At 41.8% G+C, this 19772-nt stretch overlaps 1 protein-coding gene across 3 annotated transcripts in view; it reads right to left on the reverse strand.

Annotated features, from left to right (window-relative positions):
• Positions 1 to 19690, reverse strand: part of FAM118B (family with sequence similarity 118 member B) — a 46379-nt gene extending 26689 nt beyond the window's left edge. For all 3 annotated transcript variants that reach the window (XM_060017704.1, XM_060017702.1, XM_060017703.1), the window contains exon 1: positions 19639 to 19690. The gene's annotated coding sequence lies outside the window, so the exon portion shown is untranslated. The remainder of the gene's footprint in view (positions 1 to 19638) is intronic.
• Between the last annotated feature and the right edge of the window lie 82 nt (positions 19691 to 19772).

Genomic DNA, 19772 nt, shown 5'->3' on the forward strand with positions numbered 1-19772 from the left:
TGGCTCTATAAACCCATCTGCAATCTGGACAAACTACACTCATGTAGAAAACACTGTGTCTTGAGAAAGCTGAAAGTAAAACATAGAGAAAAGTTAATTTAATGTTCATTAAGTTTTGAAGATGGACATCTTCATAATCCAATGTTTAATTCAGCTACTAAACCAGAGTTTTAACTCTTATATAGCGCTTACCACGTGCCAAGCACTATTTACAAATATTAACTCATGTTAACCCCATAACCTTATGAAGTACTATTACTGCCCCATTTTAGTGATGAGAAAACTGAGGCACAGAAAAGCTGGGTACCATAATTCAAACCAAGGCGGTCTGCCTTCCAAGTTCATGCTCTTAATCGCACTATTACAACCTAAAAACATTCTCCAAGTATTAGCTTCTCAGCTCTTTTACCCCCCGTTTTTAATTTACAGTCCAAAACTATCAAAGAACGGAGCTCCCACATTCTAGAAAGCAGATTTACTTGAAATAATTGTGATGCTTCGTAGCGGCTACATGATTAGGTGCTTTGTTGATGCAATCACGGCAGCTGGCTAAATTCAGGAGCTGAATGAAGCCATTTTTTTCCGGTGATAAGCACTATTTGTCACGTACCTCCCACCACCAACAACCTACCAGAGCCCTAGATCGGTCCTATCATTTTCTCCTGGAAAGTATGCAAGGTCATTCTGCTGGATTCTCTTTTCTGACAGATGGTCAATTCTTAGTGTCAACACCTGAATACTAAGCTTTTTAATTTTTTCTTTACAGAGCCAACTGTTATGAAGGTCCATTCCATCTACATAATTTAAGAGAATTAAACATGGCCGACAACTCTTGACAAGTTGTTACTGGAATGTTCTCGGCCCTCTTAGGAACTGAGCGAGAAGTAATTCAATATGCCCACATTAAATCTGACCATACATTCATTCTGTTTTCTAACAGGATAACATCTTTTCTTCAGTCTAAAAGATGGCTCATATGATACAATCTTACATGTATACCTCAGTGACATCTAGGCATAAACCGTATCTTATTCCTTTTAGAGTGTTATTTCAGGAAAAGAAAAATCTATTTTACCCCATTGTTTACTCTAAACAATCTGCAGGTACTGCTAAAGAGGTTCTAAGCTAATTGCAAAAATCTTGCACAGAATTCCTAATATGCAGCAACTAGTTCACATATTAATTTCTTTATGTGATCACTATTTGAGTTTTCATTTTAGTGGGACTTAGCAGAGGTGGAAAAAGCTTTTCTGCCACAAGAAAACAAAGGCAATTACCTGTGCCAGTGTCTTCATTACCCCAATTACTGCTAATAAGCCACTGAGAAATCCTTTAAGGCCAACAGAGTTCAGCAAAATAAAAGTTAGACGTTCGGTAAATGCCAAGACAAGTAACCTCATTAACAAACTTTTTAAGGCCTAAGTCTTCATATCAGATAGGATACTTCTACTTTGAAATCTGTCAGCTTGGCAAGAAATAGAATGCTTATATCTGGTGGGTGAAAAAGGGAAAAATCAAGGCAAGTGTTCTAGGAAAAATCCATTAAGAAACACGGAAAAGATAAGAGAAAAAGGATTGGTTATATGAATGAAATTAAGATTGTATAAACTAGCAGTTGTAGATTTGAAAACATGAAAGAATTCCAGCTCCTCCTTTCACAACATCTTGGTGCTAGTGAAGATGGCAAAATCTAGCTGCTTTCTTCATGGAGGGATGAGAGTGGGGTCTCCCAGCCGCTCTCCTCACGCTGATCCGGGGGTCTCCCTGTGCTTCCAGTGTGTGGTCTTCAGCCCAAACAAACCACTGACATGCCAGAAGGAACACAGAATAATACACTTTCAGATATGGGTGGATGGAATAAAAAGGAGAGAAAAGTTCTAATGATGGCATTTTTGCCTGGAACTAAAAGATCTACAAATGACTAGCTTGCAAAGATGGTACATTCCTTGTTTTAAAAGATCAGTTGTATTTATAGCAAGCTTTCCCCTCTTCCATTAAAAATAATAATAAAATAAAACAGTGACTGAAATAGAGACTGGTTTATTTCTCTATCATAAACATAGAAAAGGGTTAACTTTGTTTTTTAAGGGAAGAGACAGTCATCCCCCGACTTGGAAGAAACCAAGCCCCTCTGATTGTGGCTTTTGGACTAATTTCAACACATCTGTTTTTTTAGCAACTATGGGAGAGGAAAGAAGAAAAAGATAGCCAGTGTAAGGTACTACAAAAGAGCACCCGACAAGCTTGTTGACAATGTAACAAATTAACTAAAATAGGTTACTAACGCAGTTGATGAATTCAGTTCTATAATGTAGATTGCAGCCTATTCTATTTGTTTTGTATAAAACAAAATTTCCATTTTCTTCCTTCTCATTCATACAAAGAAATGGAACTGATATATAAGAACTGTATCTAGATGTGCCAGGATGTGATCCCTCTGTGTACCCCAGTCTTGAAGTCTTTCCTCTACCTCTGGTTAACCTAGTTTGCTCCTACTTTTATCCCTAAATTGTATGTGCCTGACACCCTCTACCTTCTGTTAGATAAGATCTGTATCACACTCATTTCCTGAAAATTTGCTTTAATACAGTCACTGATAAAATGCCAGATTGCTACCACTTATTCTTGGTATTTCACCAGCAAACAATGACCTATCAATGAAAAATGTGAGAATGAACTCATAAGATATAGGGTTTCTGGAAAGACTTTAAGGATTGAGACGTATAATCACAAATTCCAGAAAGCCTTTCAACTCAAGTCCCAAAATAAACTACACTGGTATTCCAGGCTCAAGAGCTGAGATGTTGTTTATATCATTTATTTTCAATTATAAAACCAAAGTAACACAGCATGTACAGGGAACAAAAGTGTTTCAAGAAGGAGTAATGGAACATCCAAATTAAAATCTGCTTTGAATTAGAAGTTGGTGATGGAAGTTGATGATTTTACCATGCAAAGAATGATAACTAATAAATTCCTTCTTTGTCCCTGCTTTCCCTCCTGTGAAGCTTCTATCTGAGAAAGTATATCCTGAAAACAATGACACATGTTGCTAAGGAAGGAGACTTTAAAAATATTTAATAAAAATATTTTCCATGGGGACTTCCCTGGTGGTGCAGTGGTTAAGAATCCTCCTGCCAATGCAGGGGACACAGGTTCAATCCCTGGTCCGGGAAGATCCCACATGCCGCAGAGCAACTAAGCCCGTGCGCCACACCTACTGAGCCTGAACTCTAGAGCCCGCGAGCCACAACTACTGAAGCCCTTGCGCCTACAGCCCATGTTCCGCAACAAGACAAGCCGCTGCAATGAGAAGCCTGAGCACTGCAACAAAGAGTAGCCCCTGCTCGCCGCAACTAGAGAAAGCCTGTGCGTAGCAACGCAGCCAAAAATACATAAATAAAATAAATTTATAAAAAAAAAGAAATATGGTCTTTATTAAAAAAATAATATTTTCCATGTATCAAGTAGTACGATGATACAAACAATTTCATCACAAGTGACCTAGGCAATTCATTAAAAATAAGATTAAATAAATCTTCAAGGGTAAGATTTTACATTCTAGCCAGTCCTTGAAAACTGAAGTCCCCTATTAAGACAGTGTGAATTATGAATGGCTGGACCCTCAACTGCTTGCTTCTCATGCCACCAAGAGGACACACAATGTGCCACATACAGACATAGGTTCCTTCAAGTCCGGGCGAGCTCAGGCCATGTCACCATTATAGAGGATTTCTCTATGAGCTGAAATTTGACAAGCTGTAAAGAAGGGAAGACTTTCCTGTCATAATAAAAATTAAAATGTTTAGTAAGAATATCCCACCTAGTTTCCACTCCTTTTTACTTTCTTGAGGATTTCTGACTTAAACAGCACTGAGTTTGAAAAAATTTTTTTCAAGTTGCATTTTGACATGGAGCTTGGCAAATGTTATGGTTAAAAACTTCAAGTGTAGCTGAATGTTAATAGTGATTAAGTGAACTGTCAACACCGTGTGAGACATCTCAGAAGTCCATTGTGGCCATGTAATCCAAAACCCGTTCACAGTAAAACCAAGGACAGAATATAGGAAAGATACACAAAACAGACCTGTCTTCGCACAATATCTTAAACTGACATAACGGATAAAAAAGAACTGAATAGACACCCATCTTGGGTTCTTAATTATGTTTAAAACTCAATTATCAAAATACCCAGTAAAGAGGGATTTCGCAAAAAGCTTGCTGTGAATGCATTCAATCTTTTCATTCTGTCATTCAACAGAGATTAAATGTCTATGAAGTGCTCGCTCCTGAACTTCCCACTCAGGATGGCAATGGAACTGGAGGTCTACAGAGGTCATGGCATTTCCTTTTAAAGAAAAAGAGGGCAGGGCTTCCCTGGTGGCGCAGTGGTTGAGAGTCCGCCTGCCGATGCAGGGGACACGGGGAGTCGCTGGGCCCGTGAGCCATGGCCGCTGAGCCTGCGCGTCCGGAGCCTGTTCTCCGCAACGGGAGAGGCCACAGCAGTGAGAGGCCCGCGTACTGCGCAAAAAAAAAAAAAAAAAAAAAAAGAAAAAGAGGGCAGACCATGCAGTCCTATCTAAAGGAAGGAGAGAAAAGGCCTTGCAAATTTTTCTAGGGCCCGTCTAACTCAGTTATATTAACCTGTACCATTTTCCTTTTTTACTGTGAGATGAATGTAGAATGTTTTGTTTCAGAAAGTCAAAGACGTGTGCTTCTCAGCATTTTCTTTAGTGATCATACCTCATATTTAACCTCATGGGAAACTAAACTCAAAACAATAAACAGCAATTTCGCAGAGAGGACTCAAGTATGAAACAACCATGACAAATTGGGAAAGGAATCAGTAAGAAAGAAGTTTAAGAAACCACAAAAGGATACTCGAAAAATAAAATTCAGAAACATGGGAAAAGATCAGTTATGGGCAAGTACGGCAGAACACCTCCCTGGATAAACTAAGCCTGGTTCTTTATAAAGAATACTGTATATGCAAAACAAAGATGATACTGAATATACACACCAACACGATACACTTGACATGCGTGCAACTGTGGCAGCATTCTTCTATATTAGTATTGATCACATAACCTGCACCCCAACCCCGCCCAAGTACAAACGCCCCTCCCCGTCTCCTGCCTCTTGTCTGTAGAGAAGTTGAAGTCTCCCAGGCCTCTGAGTCACAAAGGAGCAGGCTCAAGCAGCTAACGATTAGGACAATAGAGTTACAGACTCAGTGTCTGATGCATGTTCCTGAGTGCTTTTACAGATACCGTAACTGCCACCAGAGGGGAAAGGCTGACTGCATGATGACCAGACTGCAGCTGTGACAAACCACTCCATCTTGAGCAGTACGGAATCTACGGCTAGCACAGTGCCAAGAACTGACCTTAAGAGAATGGGATTAACACTACTGCTGAAAATAATCCGCATCTTTGTGGGCATCAAAATAATTGTAGCTTGTTCTGCCCCTGTATGGAAACGGACAACTACAACTGTGAGAAAAGAGATGCTACAGACCCATGTCAACATCTTCCACTCTAAGAATACGACACCCTACGTCAGCAGGAAGAAGTTACAGAAGACAGACCTTTGCCCATGATCCCACAGAAATGGAATGATGTTCTGACAAGTGGGGATTTGTAAGCAGCATTTGGCAGGAAAGAGCTCTCTGCAGGAGGCCTCTTTGCCTTGTCACTAACCTTAAACCAGCCCCCAGCGCCCCCCACTCCCCCCACCCCAGCTCTGCTCATCTCCAGCCCTAGTACACCTTTCAGATCTTTTGACCACGTGATACCTTGCCTAATCCTAGTCTGTTGGTTCTTTCCATAGATCAAAGGAGTAGAAATGAAGAATAAGTAACATATAACCAGATCTCTTCCCCAGCTTCCCCTTCAGTAATCCGGCGAACAAACTGTGAACACGATAGCATCTAAAGAAAAATCAAGGGAATTCCCTGGCAGTCCAGTGGTTAGGACTTGGCACTTTCACCGCCGTGGCCCAGCTTCAATCCCTGGTGGGGGAATAAGATTCCCACACGCTGCACAGCTGGGCAGGGGGGCGGGGAGGGATCATCACAAGACGTCAGCAAGCCTGCACACAGTGGGATGTCGATGACTGTGACCCGCTACGTGAATGACTGGGATTACTTCCCTTTTTCCCTTTAAAAACTTTCACAGCCAATCAGAATCTTTGGAGATGGTTTTGGGGGGACACTGAGTCCACCACCTCTGCAGATTGCAGGCATTCTATAATTAAAAGCAACTTTCCTTTCTACCAACATTTCTCTCTCTCTTAATTGATTTCTGAGTGGCCAGCAGCCAGACCTGATTTGGTAACAGGACCTTATGAAAGTAGTGTGCCTGATTTAGGTCGCAAACTTAAGAAACACATGGAAAATCTCACTGAGTCAAAGAACAGAAAATATAGATCACCAAATGAAAATGTTAAAAAAGGATTTGGAGCAACTGAGCTTGAAAGAAATAAGGGAGGTGACCAAACCTACTCTTACAGGGCAGCTTCTCCCAGACTCAGCCCAATCTTCACCCCCATCACTGCCCCTCTTGGAGATACGTGCATTTGGCACCTTTGCCATCCTTTGCTGTAAAACAAAGCCTTTGGCTTTTAACCTGAGATCTCTAAATTGGAAAGGTAAATTTTCAGCTTTTACTAAATGCTAGGTCATATGAGCTTGTGATCTATCATCAGTTTCTCATTCACAGAAAAAGAGATTTTTTGCTTGTTTGTTTAGTTGCCCTTTGAAATGAATTTAAGAAACTTTCGTGTTACTTTGGAATTACCTAAATCAAGTTAAGACACGAGTCGGGGTATTTATAGATTACCACCTGCAGAGCATTCACAGAATGAAAATTCTTTCCCTAATTTATTCACTTATTTTGGCTTATGAACTTTTGAATTTGACTGAGAAGTCTGTTCCTAAAAGGCTGAGGAACTCCCTCCCTCCCTCTAGACCTGCTGGCTTCTTTACTGTTCCTCAAACAGGCCTGGAGCACTCTGGCCTTGGGGCCTTTCTTTGTATGACTGTTCCTTCTGCTGGATCTTCACCACCTCCCCCCCCACCCCGCCCCCTGCAAATCCGCACAAGTTTCCAATCCTTTGCTCAAGTCAGACCTTCTCAATGATGCTATCCTGACCACCATATCTGAAGCTGCAGGCTCCTCACTCACTGCATCAACTGCTCTACTTTTAATTTCATAGCACATACCACCCCCAGTATACTAGTTATATTTATTAGTAGTATAATAAAGATATTAATTATGCTTATTATTTGCCATCTGCCTCCTCCCACTGGAATATAAACTCCTCAAAGGTAGGGATCTTTGTTTAGTTCACAATGCAGCCCGAGATGCTAAACGGTGCCTGGCACAGAGTAGGCACGCAAATACTTACTGAAATGAAGTAACTGAAATCTAAGATGTTGCTCATGATCAGAATTACAAGAAAGCAATTTATCGTGCAACAGAGAATGCATTTCTAATTAAAAGAAACACCCTGTGACTGCTTTTAATGCAACTAGGACCATAAAAGGCCATTTCTTTTTAAAATGGAACAAATGGGAAAAGACAAATTCCTGTGAAAATTGCGTGCACAGTAAATCAACATTCAGGCTATCACTTTTCAGATACACCAACAGTCACAACAGGGAGTGAAGGTAATCTGATTCCAGCAGGCAGAAGAAGGATTTCAGACTTAAAAGTTTTAAGACTATCCCTCTGACACTAAATGAAAAATTTTAGATGTAAATCATTTTATTTTTATAACTCAAGTTTCTGATATCTAAGATGTAAACTGATGTAGATTCTTAACGCAGGAACTCTTTCTGGCAAACAACTCAAAGACCTTAGTATTTAGGGCTAAGAAATCGGTTTCTTTTATTTAATATATTAAATCTATCCTAAGTGTTTTACAACTAGAGAGGAAGAAAGTCTTTTGTAGCAGCAAAAGGGATTTCAAAACACAAATTGGATCAAGTCATGGTTTAAAATCACTCAAGGCTTCTCTGGGTTTAATAATACAAAACTCCTCATCCTGCCTGCAAGACCTGGCCCGGCCTCTCCAGTCCTCTTGGCAACATCCCTTCCAGCCCTCAGCCTCACCCACACAGAACACATCACACACCTTCCCGGCTCACACAGTCTTTGTTTAGAGCGCTATACTCTGCCAGTGAAACAGGAGGGAAAGGGGCAGGCACAACCCTTGAAAGAATAACATAGCCTGAGGACATGACATAAACTGATTAGAACCAAATGGTCCAAGATGGCAGACAAGTCGACTTCCACTACACCTTGAGCCTCAGTATACACTCACTGTAACACATCAGCAAGCTAAATGACACACCCACAGGCGCCATGACAGTTCCAAGGATCCATAAGGATCAAAAAGTGGGCACTGGCCCCATTCCTGGAAATCCCCGCCCCTTCCCTAAATAGCTGGAATACTCCTCCCACTCATTAGCCTATGAAATCACCCACCCCTATAAAAACTGACAGCCCCACACCCTGGTGCCTTTCTCACCTTCTGAGATGGCCCACACTCTGTGTAGTGTGTTTCTCTCTAAATAAATCCACTACTTACCTATCACTTTCTCTCTCACTGAATTCTTTCTGCAATGAGACATCAAGAACCTGAACTTCAGTAAGTCCTGAAAGCAGGTGTGTGATCTCAGTTGGAAGACTGTGGGTTTTGGCTGGGTTCAGTCCCAATCAGGATTTAGGCTGGGTTCAAGTCTCGGCATGTGGGTTCAAGTTCCTATCTGAGTTTTACACAGTTTAAAAGCTACATGCAGCGAATTCTCAGTCCCCTGAGTTCTTCCTCTGGCCTGGCACGATTATATTCTGTATATGCTGGTAGAGTTTAAAATGACTGGAACTGTACTAGCCACAGCAAATCCACTGCTTTGCAGTCACAAGTTGTTGAATTTTCATGTTAAAATACCTGTTAAATGCCAGGCATTGGGCTAAAAGTGATACTATTACCGCATCCAGTTCACCTCCAACAAACACCATGTAGTGTTTACAGTGAGCCAGGCACTTTTCTGCACTTTACAACGTTCACTCCTCTATGAAGCAGACACCATCACCATCACATGTCACAGATACCACAGATAACGGAGGCACAGAGACATTAAGTAACTCGCTAGCGGTCACACGGCTATTTATCACACAGTAGATACGGGATGCTGATGCCAGAGCCCACGTTGTAGAGACACAACTCAATACTGTCTCACCAAAGATGACTAACGTCATACCCTTAAGGGCCAAACCCCTGAAAATTCTCCATCTTTTAGGGGCAACGGAACTGTAAACATATACTTACCAATATGGCAAAATTCAATGAAATAGTTGAGACTTATTTTCCTTTACCTCTTGGAAGCATCTGACACTTAATTCCATTCTCATCTCCCCTGGATACTGTGTTTTCCTGGCCTTCCTCCCAACCCTTCTTCCTCTGCCCATTCCCTGAATGTGGACTGTCTTCATGGCACCATCTGAGGCTCTCCAGTTTAACCACTTTACCTACTCCCTACTCTCCCTACCCCACTTACTCCGATGGTTTGGCCTCCAACGAGGCCAACTAAATGCTAATGACTCCCAAATTTGTATCTTCAGCTCAGATCTCTCCTGTGTTTCAGACCCATGAGATACCTACTCAGAAGTTTCATTACAGCCCTTCAAAACTCAAACATACTTTTAGACAGTCCTATTTCAAACTTAAAGATCAAAACACAGTTCAAAAACCTGCTCCTAATCATGTGTTGGAGGTCTCTGAATGGCAGAAATAATCTCTGGGAGATAGGATTACAGGTGATTATTTCCTTCTTTCTGTCTCAAGCACTAACACAAGTATTTATTGATTTTGAAAGAACTGTCATCTACTTTAGGAAAGTTCTTGCAAGTACCTTCCCTGGATCAATCTCAGTAATCCCTTAAGAACAAGAGAATGATGGACCAGTGGGAACGTAGGAAAGTGGCTAAGCTTGTAACTGTAAACTAGCTGATATTCCGTTCAGGGTATTTGGATTTCTTCCTAATAAAAAATTAACTGAAAAATATTCTCTTTGATCTGTAAATGAACTGAGGGATGAAAGCACTGTTTAGACCTGAAACAAGAACCTGAAAGCTCCAAAAAGAGGTTATTATCTGCCACAGAGGCCCACCAGATCTAGAAAGACTAGGCTGATAGAAGAAACAGCTTTAAAAGCATTGCTTTGCAGAGCAGGCAGCATCAGTCTTAAAAAGTGGCCAGTGAAAATAATTAAGAAAAAAAGATAGATGAGAGAAAAACAGGTTAGGGAGACCTAAAAACATACTTTAATAAAGAGCGAAGGAGGTCAATGCAAGACTGAGGAGTCACAGGGAGAGACAAGAGGGCTGGATGGCCTGGGCCCCGAGGTGGGGACAATGCATGGGGGCGGAGGGAGTGGGGGAAGGCACTTCTGTTTTCTGAGAAAACGAACAGGTTGCATGTAGGCACCCGGGAATAAGTTTAGGGTACAGCGAAGTAGAAAGAACAAGCGATCCCATTTGGTTCTGTGAAGAAAAGCAGCTTTCAGGAGGAACTCTTGGAGCAAGTGTAAGCATCCTGGTTTCATGCTGACATCAATTCAAAAAACTGTATTCTTAAGAGTTTGCCCCTGCTTTTACACCACACGTTTTCTTATACGTAAATCCCCTTCGGGTTTTTTTTTTTTCCTAACTTTTCTTCCTTCATTTACCTTAGTGTCTTAGTAAAATTAACTTTTTAAAATACTAAGTACTTGTGGATTCACCCAAAGAGCAGCAGAGCATGTTTCTAGAGCAGAAGAAAGAGAGAAGCAGTGCATTTCTAGTGACTGAGGCCAGTGGGCGAGTTGGGGTGATGGAACCGGAAGTGAGCAGAGGGCTGGACCCTCCAGGTCCCCGTGGACATGCCTTAGTGGGGTCTAGAGAGCTGTGGTGAAACGCTAAGTTCTTATCACATTCATTCTGGCAATAGATCTCAAACCTGCTCCAATGTGGAGAGCAGGAAACTGAAAACTATAATGGGCTCTCATTAAAGCTGTCATATCCATATGACAAGAATGGATATTATGAAAAATGATCAAAGGAAAAGAAAAGATCGGGAGAAAAATCACAGGAATCATAGAAGAAAATGTCCCCGGATTGAAGGACATGAATTTCCAGAATGAAAGGGTCCACAGAGCACTCGGAATAGTCAATGATGAATACCTGCACCAGGGCACATCATCGTGAAACTCCAGACCACCAGGGATAGAGAGAGTATCTTCAAACTTCCAGTGAGGGAGAGAAGAGAAACCAAACCAACAAAGCAAGGTTTCGTAGAAAAGGTGTGAACCACCACACCTCCAGGGCACTTACAGATACCGGGAAGTACAACGAGGCCTTCAAAACTCTGAGGGAAAATTATTTCTAACCTGGGACTCGATTACACTTCCAAACTATCAAACAAGTTTGTGGGCAAAATAAAGTCTTTCAGATACTTCTTAGGATGTAAGATGTGAGCCAAGAAATGGGACGGCATGGGGGCCAGCCCAGGAGGAGAGTAAAGGTCAGTTCCTGCATGATACTGACAGGAAGCAGCAAAGGGAGGAGGAAGGTGATGCAGGGCTCCAATAAAAAATGGAAGTGATACATTTGAGCCCAGAGATAATGTTACTGCTATGAATGTGATTAATACATTAGTGCATTTGGAAAAAAATTAACATAGGTAAGTGAAATAACCAAGCAAAGGTGAGCCTACACACATGGAACGGCAACGCAGGATCACCTGGCTCAACCAACGGTGGATGACATTGGGCAGAGGTATAAATACAGGAGTGTCTGCTGGGCGGGCGGGAGGGAGGGAGACTGATTCCTGGGCCCTAACTCAGCATTCACGGAATCAAAATTTCTAGAGGAGTGATCTGTAGCTTTAAGCGTACCTCAGGTGATTCTTATCATCAAGCAAGTTGGGGAAATGCTGACTAGTACTTTGGGGTCAGTAAACTCAGAGTGGATTTGGTTTTCTGAGTCAGTTAACAGTGCAGCTCTCTTTATAACAGCTAGTGTAAGTCATTTTCATTAAACCAACAATATCATTAGAGCAAACACAGCATATTCCAATCACTAACAATTAATACACACACACACACACACACCCAATCCACATCTTTTTATATGGTCAATTAATCTATGACAAAGAAGGTAAGAATACACAATGGGGAAAAGACAGTCTTGTCAATAAATGTGTGGGGAAAACTGGACCGCCACCTGCAAAAGACTGAAAGTGGGCCACTTTCAGTTTTATTACGCCATATACAAAAATAAACTCAAAATGGATTAAAGAGTTAAATGTAAGACCTGAAACCAAAAGCTCCTAGAAGAAAACATAGGCAGTGCACTCTTTTGGTCTTAGCAATTTATTTTGGATCTGTCTCCTCAGGCAAGGGAAACAAAAGCAAAATAAACAAATGGAACTACAGTACATCAAACTAAAAACAGCCTTTGCACAGTGAAGGAAACTATCAACAAAACAAAAGGCAGCCTATGAATAGGAGAAGACATTTGCAAACAACATCAGGTAAGGGGTTAATACCCAAAATATACAAAGAATTCATACAACACAACGTCAAAAAAACCCAAACAACCTGATTAAAAAATGGGCAAAGGACCTGAATAGACATTCTTCCAAGAAGATATACAAATGGACAACAGGCACATGAACAGATGCTCAACATCACTAATCATCAGGGAAATGTAAATCAAAACCACAATGATATTCCATCTCACACCTGTCAGAACGGCTATCATCAAAAAGACAAGAAGTAGCAAGTGTCTTTATGGTGAGAATGAGAGAAAAGGGAACTCTCGTGCACTGTTGGTAGGATTGTAGACTGGTGCATCTATTATTACAGAATATTGTACAGAGGTTCCTCAAAAAATTAAAAACAGAATTGCCATATGATCCAGTGATTTCACTTCTGGGTATTTACCCAAAGAAAAAACACGAATTCGAAAAGACACATGCACACCAGTGTTCACTGCAGCATTATTTACAATAGCCAAAATACGGAAGCAAACTAAGTGTCCACCGATAGATGAATGGATAAAGAAGATACACACACATACATACACACACACACACACACACACACACACACAGGAATATTACTCAGCCATAACAAAAAAGAAATCATGCCACTTATGATAACATGGATGGATCTAGAGAGTATTATGCTAAGTAAATAAATCAGAGAAAGACAGATACCATATGATCTCACTTACATGTGCAATCTAAAAAAACAAAACAAAATGAAAACAGACTCACAGACACAGAGAACAGGTGGTTGCCAGAGGGGAAGGGGGCTGGAGGTGGGGGAGAAATAGGTGAAGGGTACGAAGAGTTATAAAATAAATAAGCCACAGGGATGTAACATACAGCATAAGGAATATGGTCAATAATATTCTAATAACTTTGTATGGGGACAGATGGGTAACTAGACTTAATGCAGTGATCATTTCATAAAGTATGCAAATATCAAATCACCATGTTAGCACACCTGAAACTAACATACCACTGTATGCAAACTATATTTCAATTAAAAAAAGCCACATCTTTAACTTACTGATGAAATTTTCAAATGCTACAGAAAATAGGTTTATTCAACTTAACCAACTATCTGTTGCAAAGACCTTCTTGAATTTCTCTAGGGATCCTCATATCCTCTTTTATCAACATGGTTGAATAATCCCTCAATTTTCCATTGTCCATGTTCTGGAAACAGTTTCTACGTTCACCCTTCCAGTGCATATTCCTTTTCCCATAAGATACTTGGTCATCTTCATTTATATAAATGCTACAAAATACATAGCTCTTTAATATGTTGAAAATGCTCTTAAATGTTACAAGAATGTAACATTCTTGTTTTATAATCATAAAATGCTGACTAATAATGTGAGTACGTACTACACAGTAGGAACCAGATATACTTATCTTGCTGCTCATCACAACAATCTTATCAGGTAGGTATTATTGGTTCCATCGCACATATGAAGAAACTGAGGCTGAGAAGATTAAATTCTTGTAAATAACAAAGCATGATGCAAATCCCAGTCTGTTTTTGAAGCTCATGCTGTTTCTAAAATACTCATTTCCTGCAAGCACTGGAATTTCAGCGATCATCAGGTTGTTTACTCCACCCCCCTTTTTGGACGAGAAATTTAGGGTACAAAACTTTGAAGTGATTCCCCTAAATGGCAGAATGAAACCAAATTCCATAGCTCTTGACTCTTACTGTATTTTTATTCCACAAATCTATGCACTGATGCTATACTAGGTGCTGGACAGGGCTAGTATTTATTGAGCATTAACTACGTATGGGGCTCTACAGAGCTTTAACCAGCATTAACTCACTCGATCCTCATGGTGGTCTTAGGGTAGACATTCTTCCCATTTTACAGGATAAAAAAAACTAAAGTGAGAGAGATTAAGTAACTTGCACAAGGTCACACAGCTAGCAAGTGGCAGAGCTGGATCTGAAACCCAGCCTACATGACTCTGAAGTGCAAGCTCTTAGCATCTCCAAGGTTTACAGTCCACATTATCTCTTCTGAATGCCCATATGGTTTTAGTCTAATTAAAAGTGTACACATGATGTGTGGACCCTTCTTTCAACCTGATGATTCAAACAAATGAAGTGTCAGAAAGTGAGACCAACAGGAAAATCTGTACACTGACTGGTTGCTTGGTGATACCAGGAATATATTTTTTAAGGTGTGATGATGGTATTGAGGTTACGCTGAAAACTAGTTCTTATCTTTGACAGATACATACTGAAGTGTTTACAGATGAAACGATTATTTCTGGGATTTGATTCAAAACCATTTGGGAGTTTGGGGTGTAGAACAAGACTGGCCCTGTGTTGGCTGGATGTATCAGAAGCTGGCTCATGGGTACATGGGGTTTATTAGAGTTTTCTCTATCATGTAAACGTTTGAAAATTTCCACAATTCAGAAAGAATGCACAAAAAAAAGAGAAAAAGATGAGAAAAACCATGTTATTTTAACAGTATTTGGGAAACAGAAATATGAATGATTTTCCCTCACTCTACTTTTTGTATTTTCACATTTTCTATATTACTTTTATAATGGAAAACATAAAATAAGCTACTTAAAGAAATTCCCCCCCCAGAAAAAAGAAATTCCCTATCTTCTAAAAATAGGCAGAGCAAGTCTGCCCATAATCTAATGAGGTCAAAGCATCATGACGAAAGCATTTCCCAGCCCTTTATCAGTTAACTACCATTCACACACTTTAAAAAAAGGCCACTTTTTAAGGACAAGTATGGTCTTTAAATATTAAACTAGCCAAGAGCATAAAGGTACATAAGGGCAAAACAGATTAGACACAGACTTAAGAAAAATAATTATGGTAACTAGACTTGTGGCGGTGATCACTTTGTAGCGTGTATAAATGTTGAATTATAATGCTGTACAACTGAAACATAAATAATAATAATTTAAAAAAGAAATTAATCCCCCAAACCAGATATGGTCAGGTAAAAATGGGTTACATTTCAAGGGATAATTAATATATAACATGCTTTGGTTTAAAAAAAAAAAAAAAGACTAACTAGTGATACAGTTCCTCTTGATAGTTAGGCAGAGTTTGGGACAAAGACTTTGAATGTGTAATGCTGACCTTCCTAATGGTCACATGGGCCACAGGACAGGGATCCCCTCGCCAGTGTATGGCCAGGTGGGGATGGGACAGCCACAGATCACAGGCCAGCTGTCTTCTGTGGGTCACCGCCAGTTTTCCTCAGTGACACAACAATAATTTCCATGTGTGTCACAGTATGAAAAAAGTTTGGGAAGCAGTGTTAAAGCTAGACCTGCCCTGACATTGCTCAAAAGCTGAAAAAAAGTGAAACAAGGGGCAACAGTACGATGGAATCTCTTTGAAATGCTGGCATGGAAAAAAGAACGAACACACATGGTATAGGTCAATACCATTGTTTTCTAATTTTTTTTTCTACCTGCACTCCTTTCCACAACCCACCTAGGAAATCTGAAGGTGTATTCCAGCAGCACTCAATGAAGTAACCTCCAAACATAAATGTTAGCTCAGTGGCATAAGGTTAAATTGTGGGGACAGGATTAAAATCCTGGTTCTCTGTGCCAATGCTAAATGTACTCAAGGTAAGTCTGAAATAAATTCCACTTGTTAAGAAAGAGAAGCACTTAAGTGTCAGTGGAAAATCTTGATAGAAGCTTAGAGCTAGTAAGGATCTTCTTTTAAAAGACAAATAACTGAAGCCCAAATTACTCGCTCAAGTTCACAGCAGCTGAACTGGGACCAGTCCCCAGATCTCCCAGCTGCCGGCAACTGCTCTTTCCAGGGCACCTCCAGAGAACTGCTAATTGCTTCTTTGAATCTCTCTAAAACCATAAAACAATATCCAAGTACTTCCTGCTCCTCAGGGAAACTGAATCGCTGGTTAATCTGCAACTAGCAAATCGCTGTTCAAGGAACCAGAATTTAACCTCATGCCACTAATTAACCTTAAATTTGGGATATTTAGACACAAGTTCTTTTATTAGTCCCTGTTTGTATTTATGAAATAAAAAGAAGGCTTTGTTGTTCTTGCACAGGTTAGAAAATATCCTTAAAAACAAATTATCAAGTTCTTCTTTATATGGTTATGGGGGGGCACATATTATGATATATCAAGATCTAGGTAGATAAGCCACGTTCGTACTCTGTAAGAATGAAGACACCACTAATAGAATTTCCCTCCTTATACTGAGAAAACAGTCCAGATAAGAAGAGTCCCCAACCAAAAAGAGAGTATGAGATTAGTGCAGAAGTGGAAAAATGCGCTATCTAAAACAGGATTACCTGAATGAGGAAGAGAAAGGAGGTAATATATATCTTTACATAAATTCTTGTGTACTGAGAGCAACTCTATTTCAAATCAACAAGTGGCCAGACTCAAAGGATAAACATTAAGGAACCAAACTTCTGTACCCACATTGGCTAAAGCTGTACTGTGATACCAAGCAAACAAAAACTCTGAATTCTTCAAAGTTCTCTTACAAAGTTTCAACAAGAAAAACCTAAAAGTTCCTTCTCCAGAAAAAAAGAGACCAGTGTTTTTATGCCTAGGCACTATAGTGTGTGCCTTGGGTTAACCTGAAACCCAAGAACACAAGCTCTGTGTCACTGACAATGACATCTGAGTTGGTTCTTCATTTTGTTTCCTGCCACAAAAGGCCAATTCTGCAGGAACAGGGGTCACTTCTTGAATGCCATTAAGGACAGGTTAAGGCAGAAAAAGGCTCCCCAGCCCCCCCCCAAAACCATAAAAGTCCTACACCTAAAACAGGCTTGTAATTAATGTAACGATACGAATTTAAGTGCTGATGTCCAAATTTCAGAGTCCCTGGAAAGGAGTCTTCACATACTTATGTAACACGTGATGTGCGACTGCTTGGTGAAATTAGAACCTGGGTCTGGGACATTATCAGTAAAAGGTAGTAATTCTCAACTTCTCTAGATCTGTGTCTTTCCTGGGAATTTGCAGGGGGAAAAAACAGTAGGAGAGAAGCTGTTTCTCAATCTCCCTTCGAATTCTTCACATTTATACCCCGACCACCTCTCTTATTACAGAAACATACACAGGTCTTCTTTCCCCCTCTTTACAAATACATGTACTCCTACCTCCAATCTTTAGGTCAAAAATGGACAGAAATTAGATAATTCAAACTGTTCAGACACACCTAACCCATGCCTCTGACGTGCTTCAGCCACAAGGGATATTTGTGAATTTACTCTGTACCAGATGCGGGGGATAAAAAAAATGAATGAGTCCTTAAGGCACTCACAGTTCAACAGCAGCTGTCAATAGTACATCTTGACCTGTACAACTCAAAACCAATTCACACTCAAAGGACAGTACAGTGTAGGGAAAAAGACCAGTGAACGGGGCTTCCCTGGTGGCGCAGTGGTTGAGAGTCTGCCTGCCAATGCAGGGGACACGGGTTCATGCCCCGGTCCGGGAAGATCCCACATGCCGTGGAGCGGCTGGGCCCGTGAGCCATGGCCGCTGAGCCCGCGCGTCCGGAGCCTGTGCCCCACAACGGGAGAGCCCACAGCAGTGAGAGGCCCGCGTACCGCAAAAAAAAAAAAAAAAAAAAACCAGTGAACGAAGCACAGCCTTTCTACTGAGCACTCAAGATTGCAGCTTCCTAGCTGATTTCCCAGTTATCAAAGCCCTCTCCTTTTCAATCTGTCCTGCATTCAAATGCCAGATTCATTTCCAGAATTCCACTTTCAAGGAGTCTCTCTCCTGCTCTAGCATCTTCAAAGACTCCTCCCTACTTACCACATCTAGTTCAAACCCTTCTTCCAGTTAAAGTCTTCTGTAGGCTAGCTCCACTTACCTGTTCAACTTTATCTCATGCTCTACAGGGCTCCCTTCTGCCAATCCCTTTTAGAGGGGTAGGACGCAAACTTAATTCCACCACCTCCTCTAACTCCTCAGGCAGCCTCCATCCTAAGCAGTCTTAAAAACCGTTTCCTCTGTCGTCAGCACAGATCCGTTAATTTCTTGAGATCTCGTCAGGGCTCGGCATCAGCTTTCTTCTTCATAAATGGCAGGTCTGTTCCCAGGTTCTTTTTTTTTTTTTGCGGCACGTGGGCCTCTCACTGTTGTGGCCTCGCCCGTTGCGGAGCACAGGCTCCGGACGCACAGGCTCAGCGGCCATGGCTCACGGGCCCAGCCGGTCCGTGTCATGTGGGATCTTCCTGGACCAGGGCATGAACCCGTGTCCCCTGCATCAGCAGGCGGACTCCCAACCACTGCGCCACCAGGGAAGCCCCCCAGGTTCTTTTAACATTACTATCCCAACCAGATGTTCCTCTTCCTTGCCACCCCTTAGTGAAGTCCCAGGGTCTTGACTTAGTGAAGTCCCTGGCAGTTTGGGCATGGGAGTCCCAACACTGCACCTTGTAAGAGAAGGAGAGGGTCTGGAGCAAGTTACAAACCAGGGATGGAGAAAACGAAGGAAGTGGAAAAGGGAAGGGAAGATTCCTGCTCTGTACTTTGTCTTTTCTTTGGAAGCGGTGGGGGGAGGGACGGGGGAGACGCCACGAAATGAATTCTTGAAGAAGGCAGAAGAAACTCAAGGTGCTCCCTAGGAAGAAAATATGGAGCCGTGGATAACGGAAGGGCTCCCCATCACCCCTGGGAGAGAAGGACTAGTTACAACGTGAAACAAAGAGGTTGGGAATCAGGAGATGAGGGGTGGAGAGGCTTCAGAGATCCCGCGTCTCCGAAGGTCGAGCGGTAAGGAAAAAAAAAAGGACGCGAGGCGTCCCTCGAGGGATTGGCCGAGCACCCGGGACGTGGCTGCCAAAACGGACGAGGTGGGCGCCTCAGACGGCTCTGGGGCGAGTGTTCATGGGGCACGCTTCTCCCGGGGGCGGGGAGGCGGTTTTGAGTGGGGTCGTCTCTTAAAGGGAGAAACGGTTTCCCAAGATAGGGACCTCCGAGAACGGAAGCGCTGGGGACGCGGAAACGTTAAAGCGTTGAGGCACCGGCATTTCCCAGCCCCAACCCGGCTTCTCCACACACTCACCACGTCTCCTCCGAACACAACCGCTCCAGTTGCAGCTACCGGCCAACGCAGCCGCACTTAGCGCGCCTCGCCCCCACGTGACTCGCCCGGGACCCCGCCCCGCCCGCCCCACGTGACCCTCAGGGCCCACCTAC

Source organism: Delphinus delphis, chromosome 8 (genome assembly GCF_949987515.2).
Source record: "Delphinus delphis chromosome 8, mDelDel1.2, whole genome shotgun sequence".
NCBI lineage: Eukaryota > Metazoa > Chordata > Mammalia > Artiodactyla > Delphinidae > Delphinus > Delphinus delphis.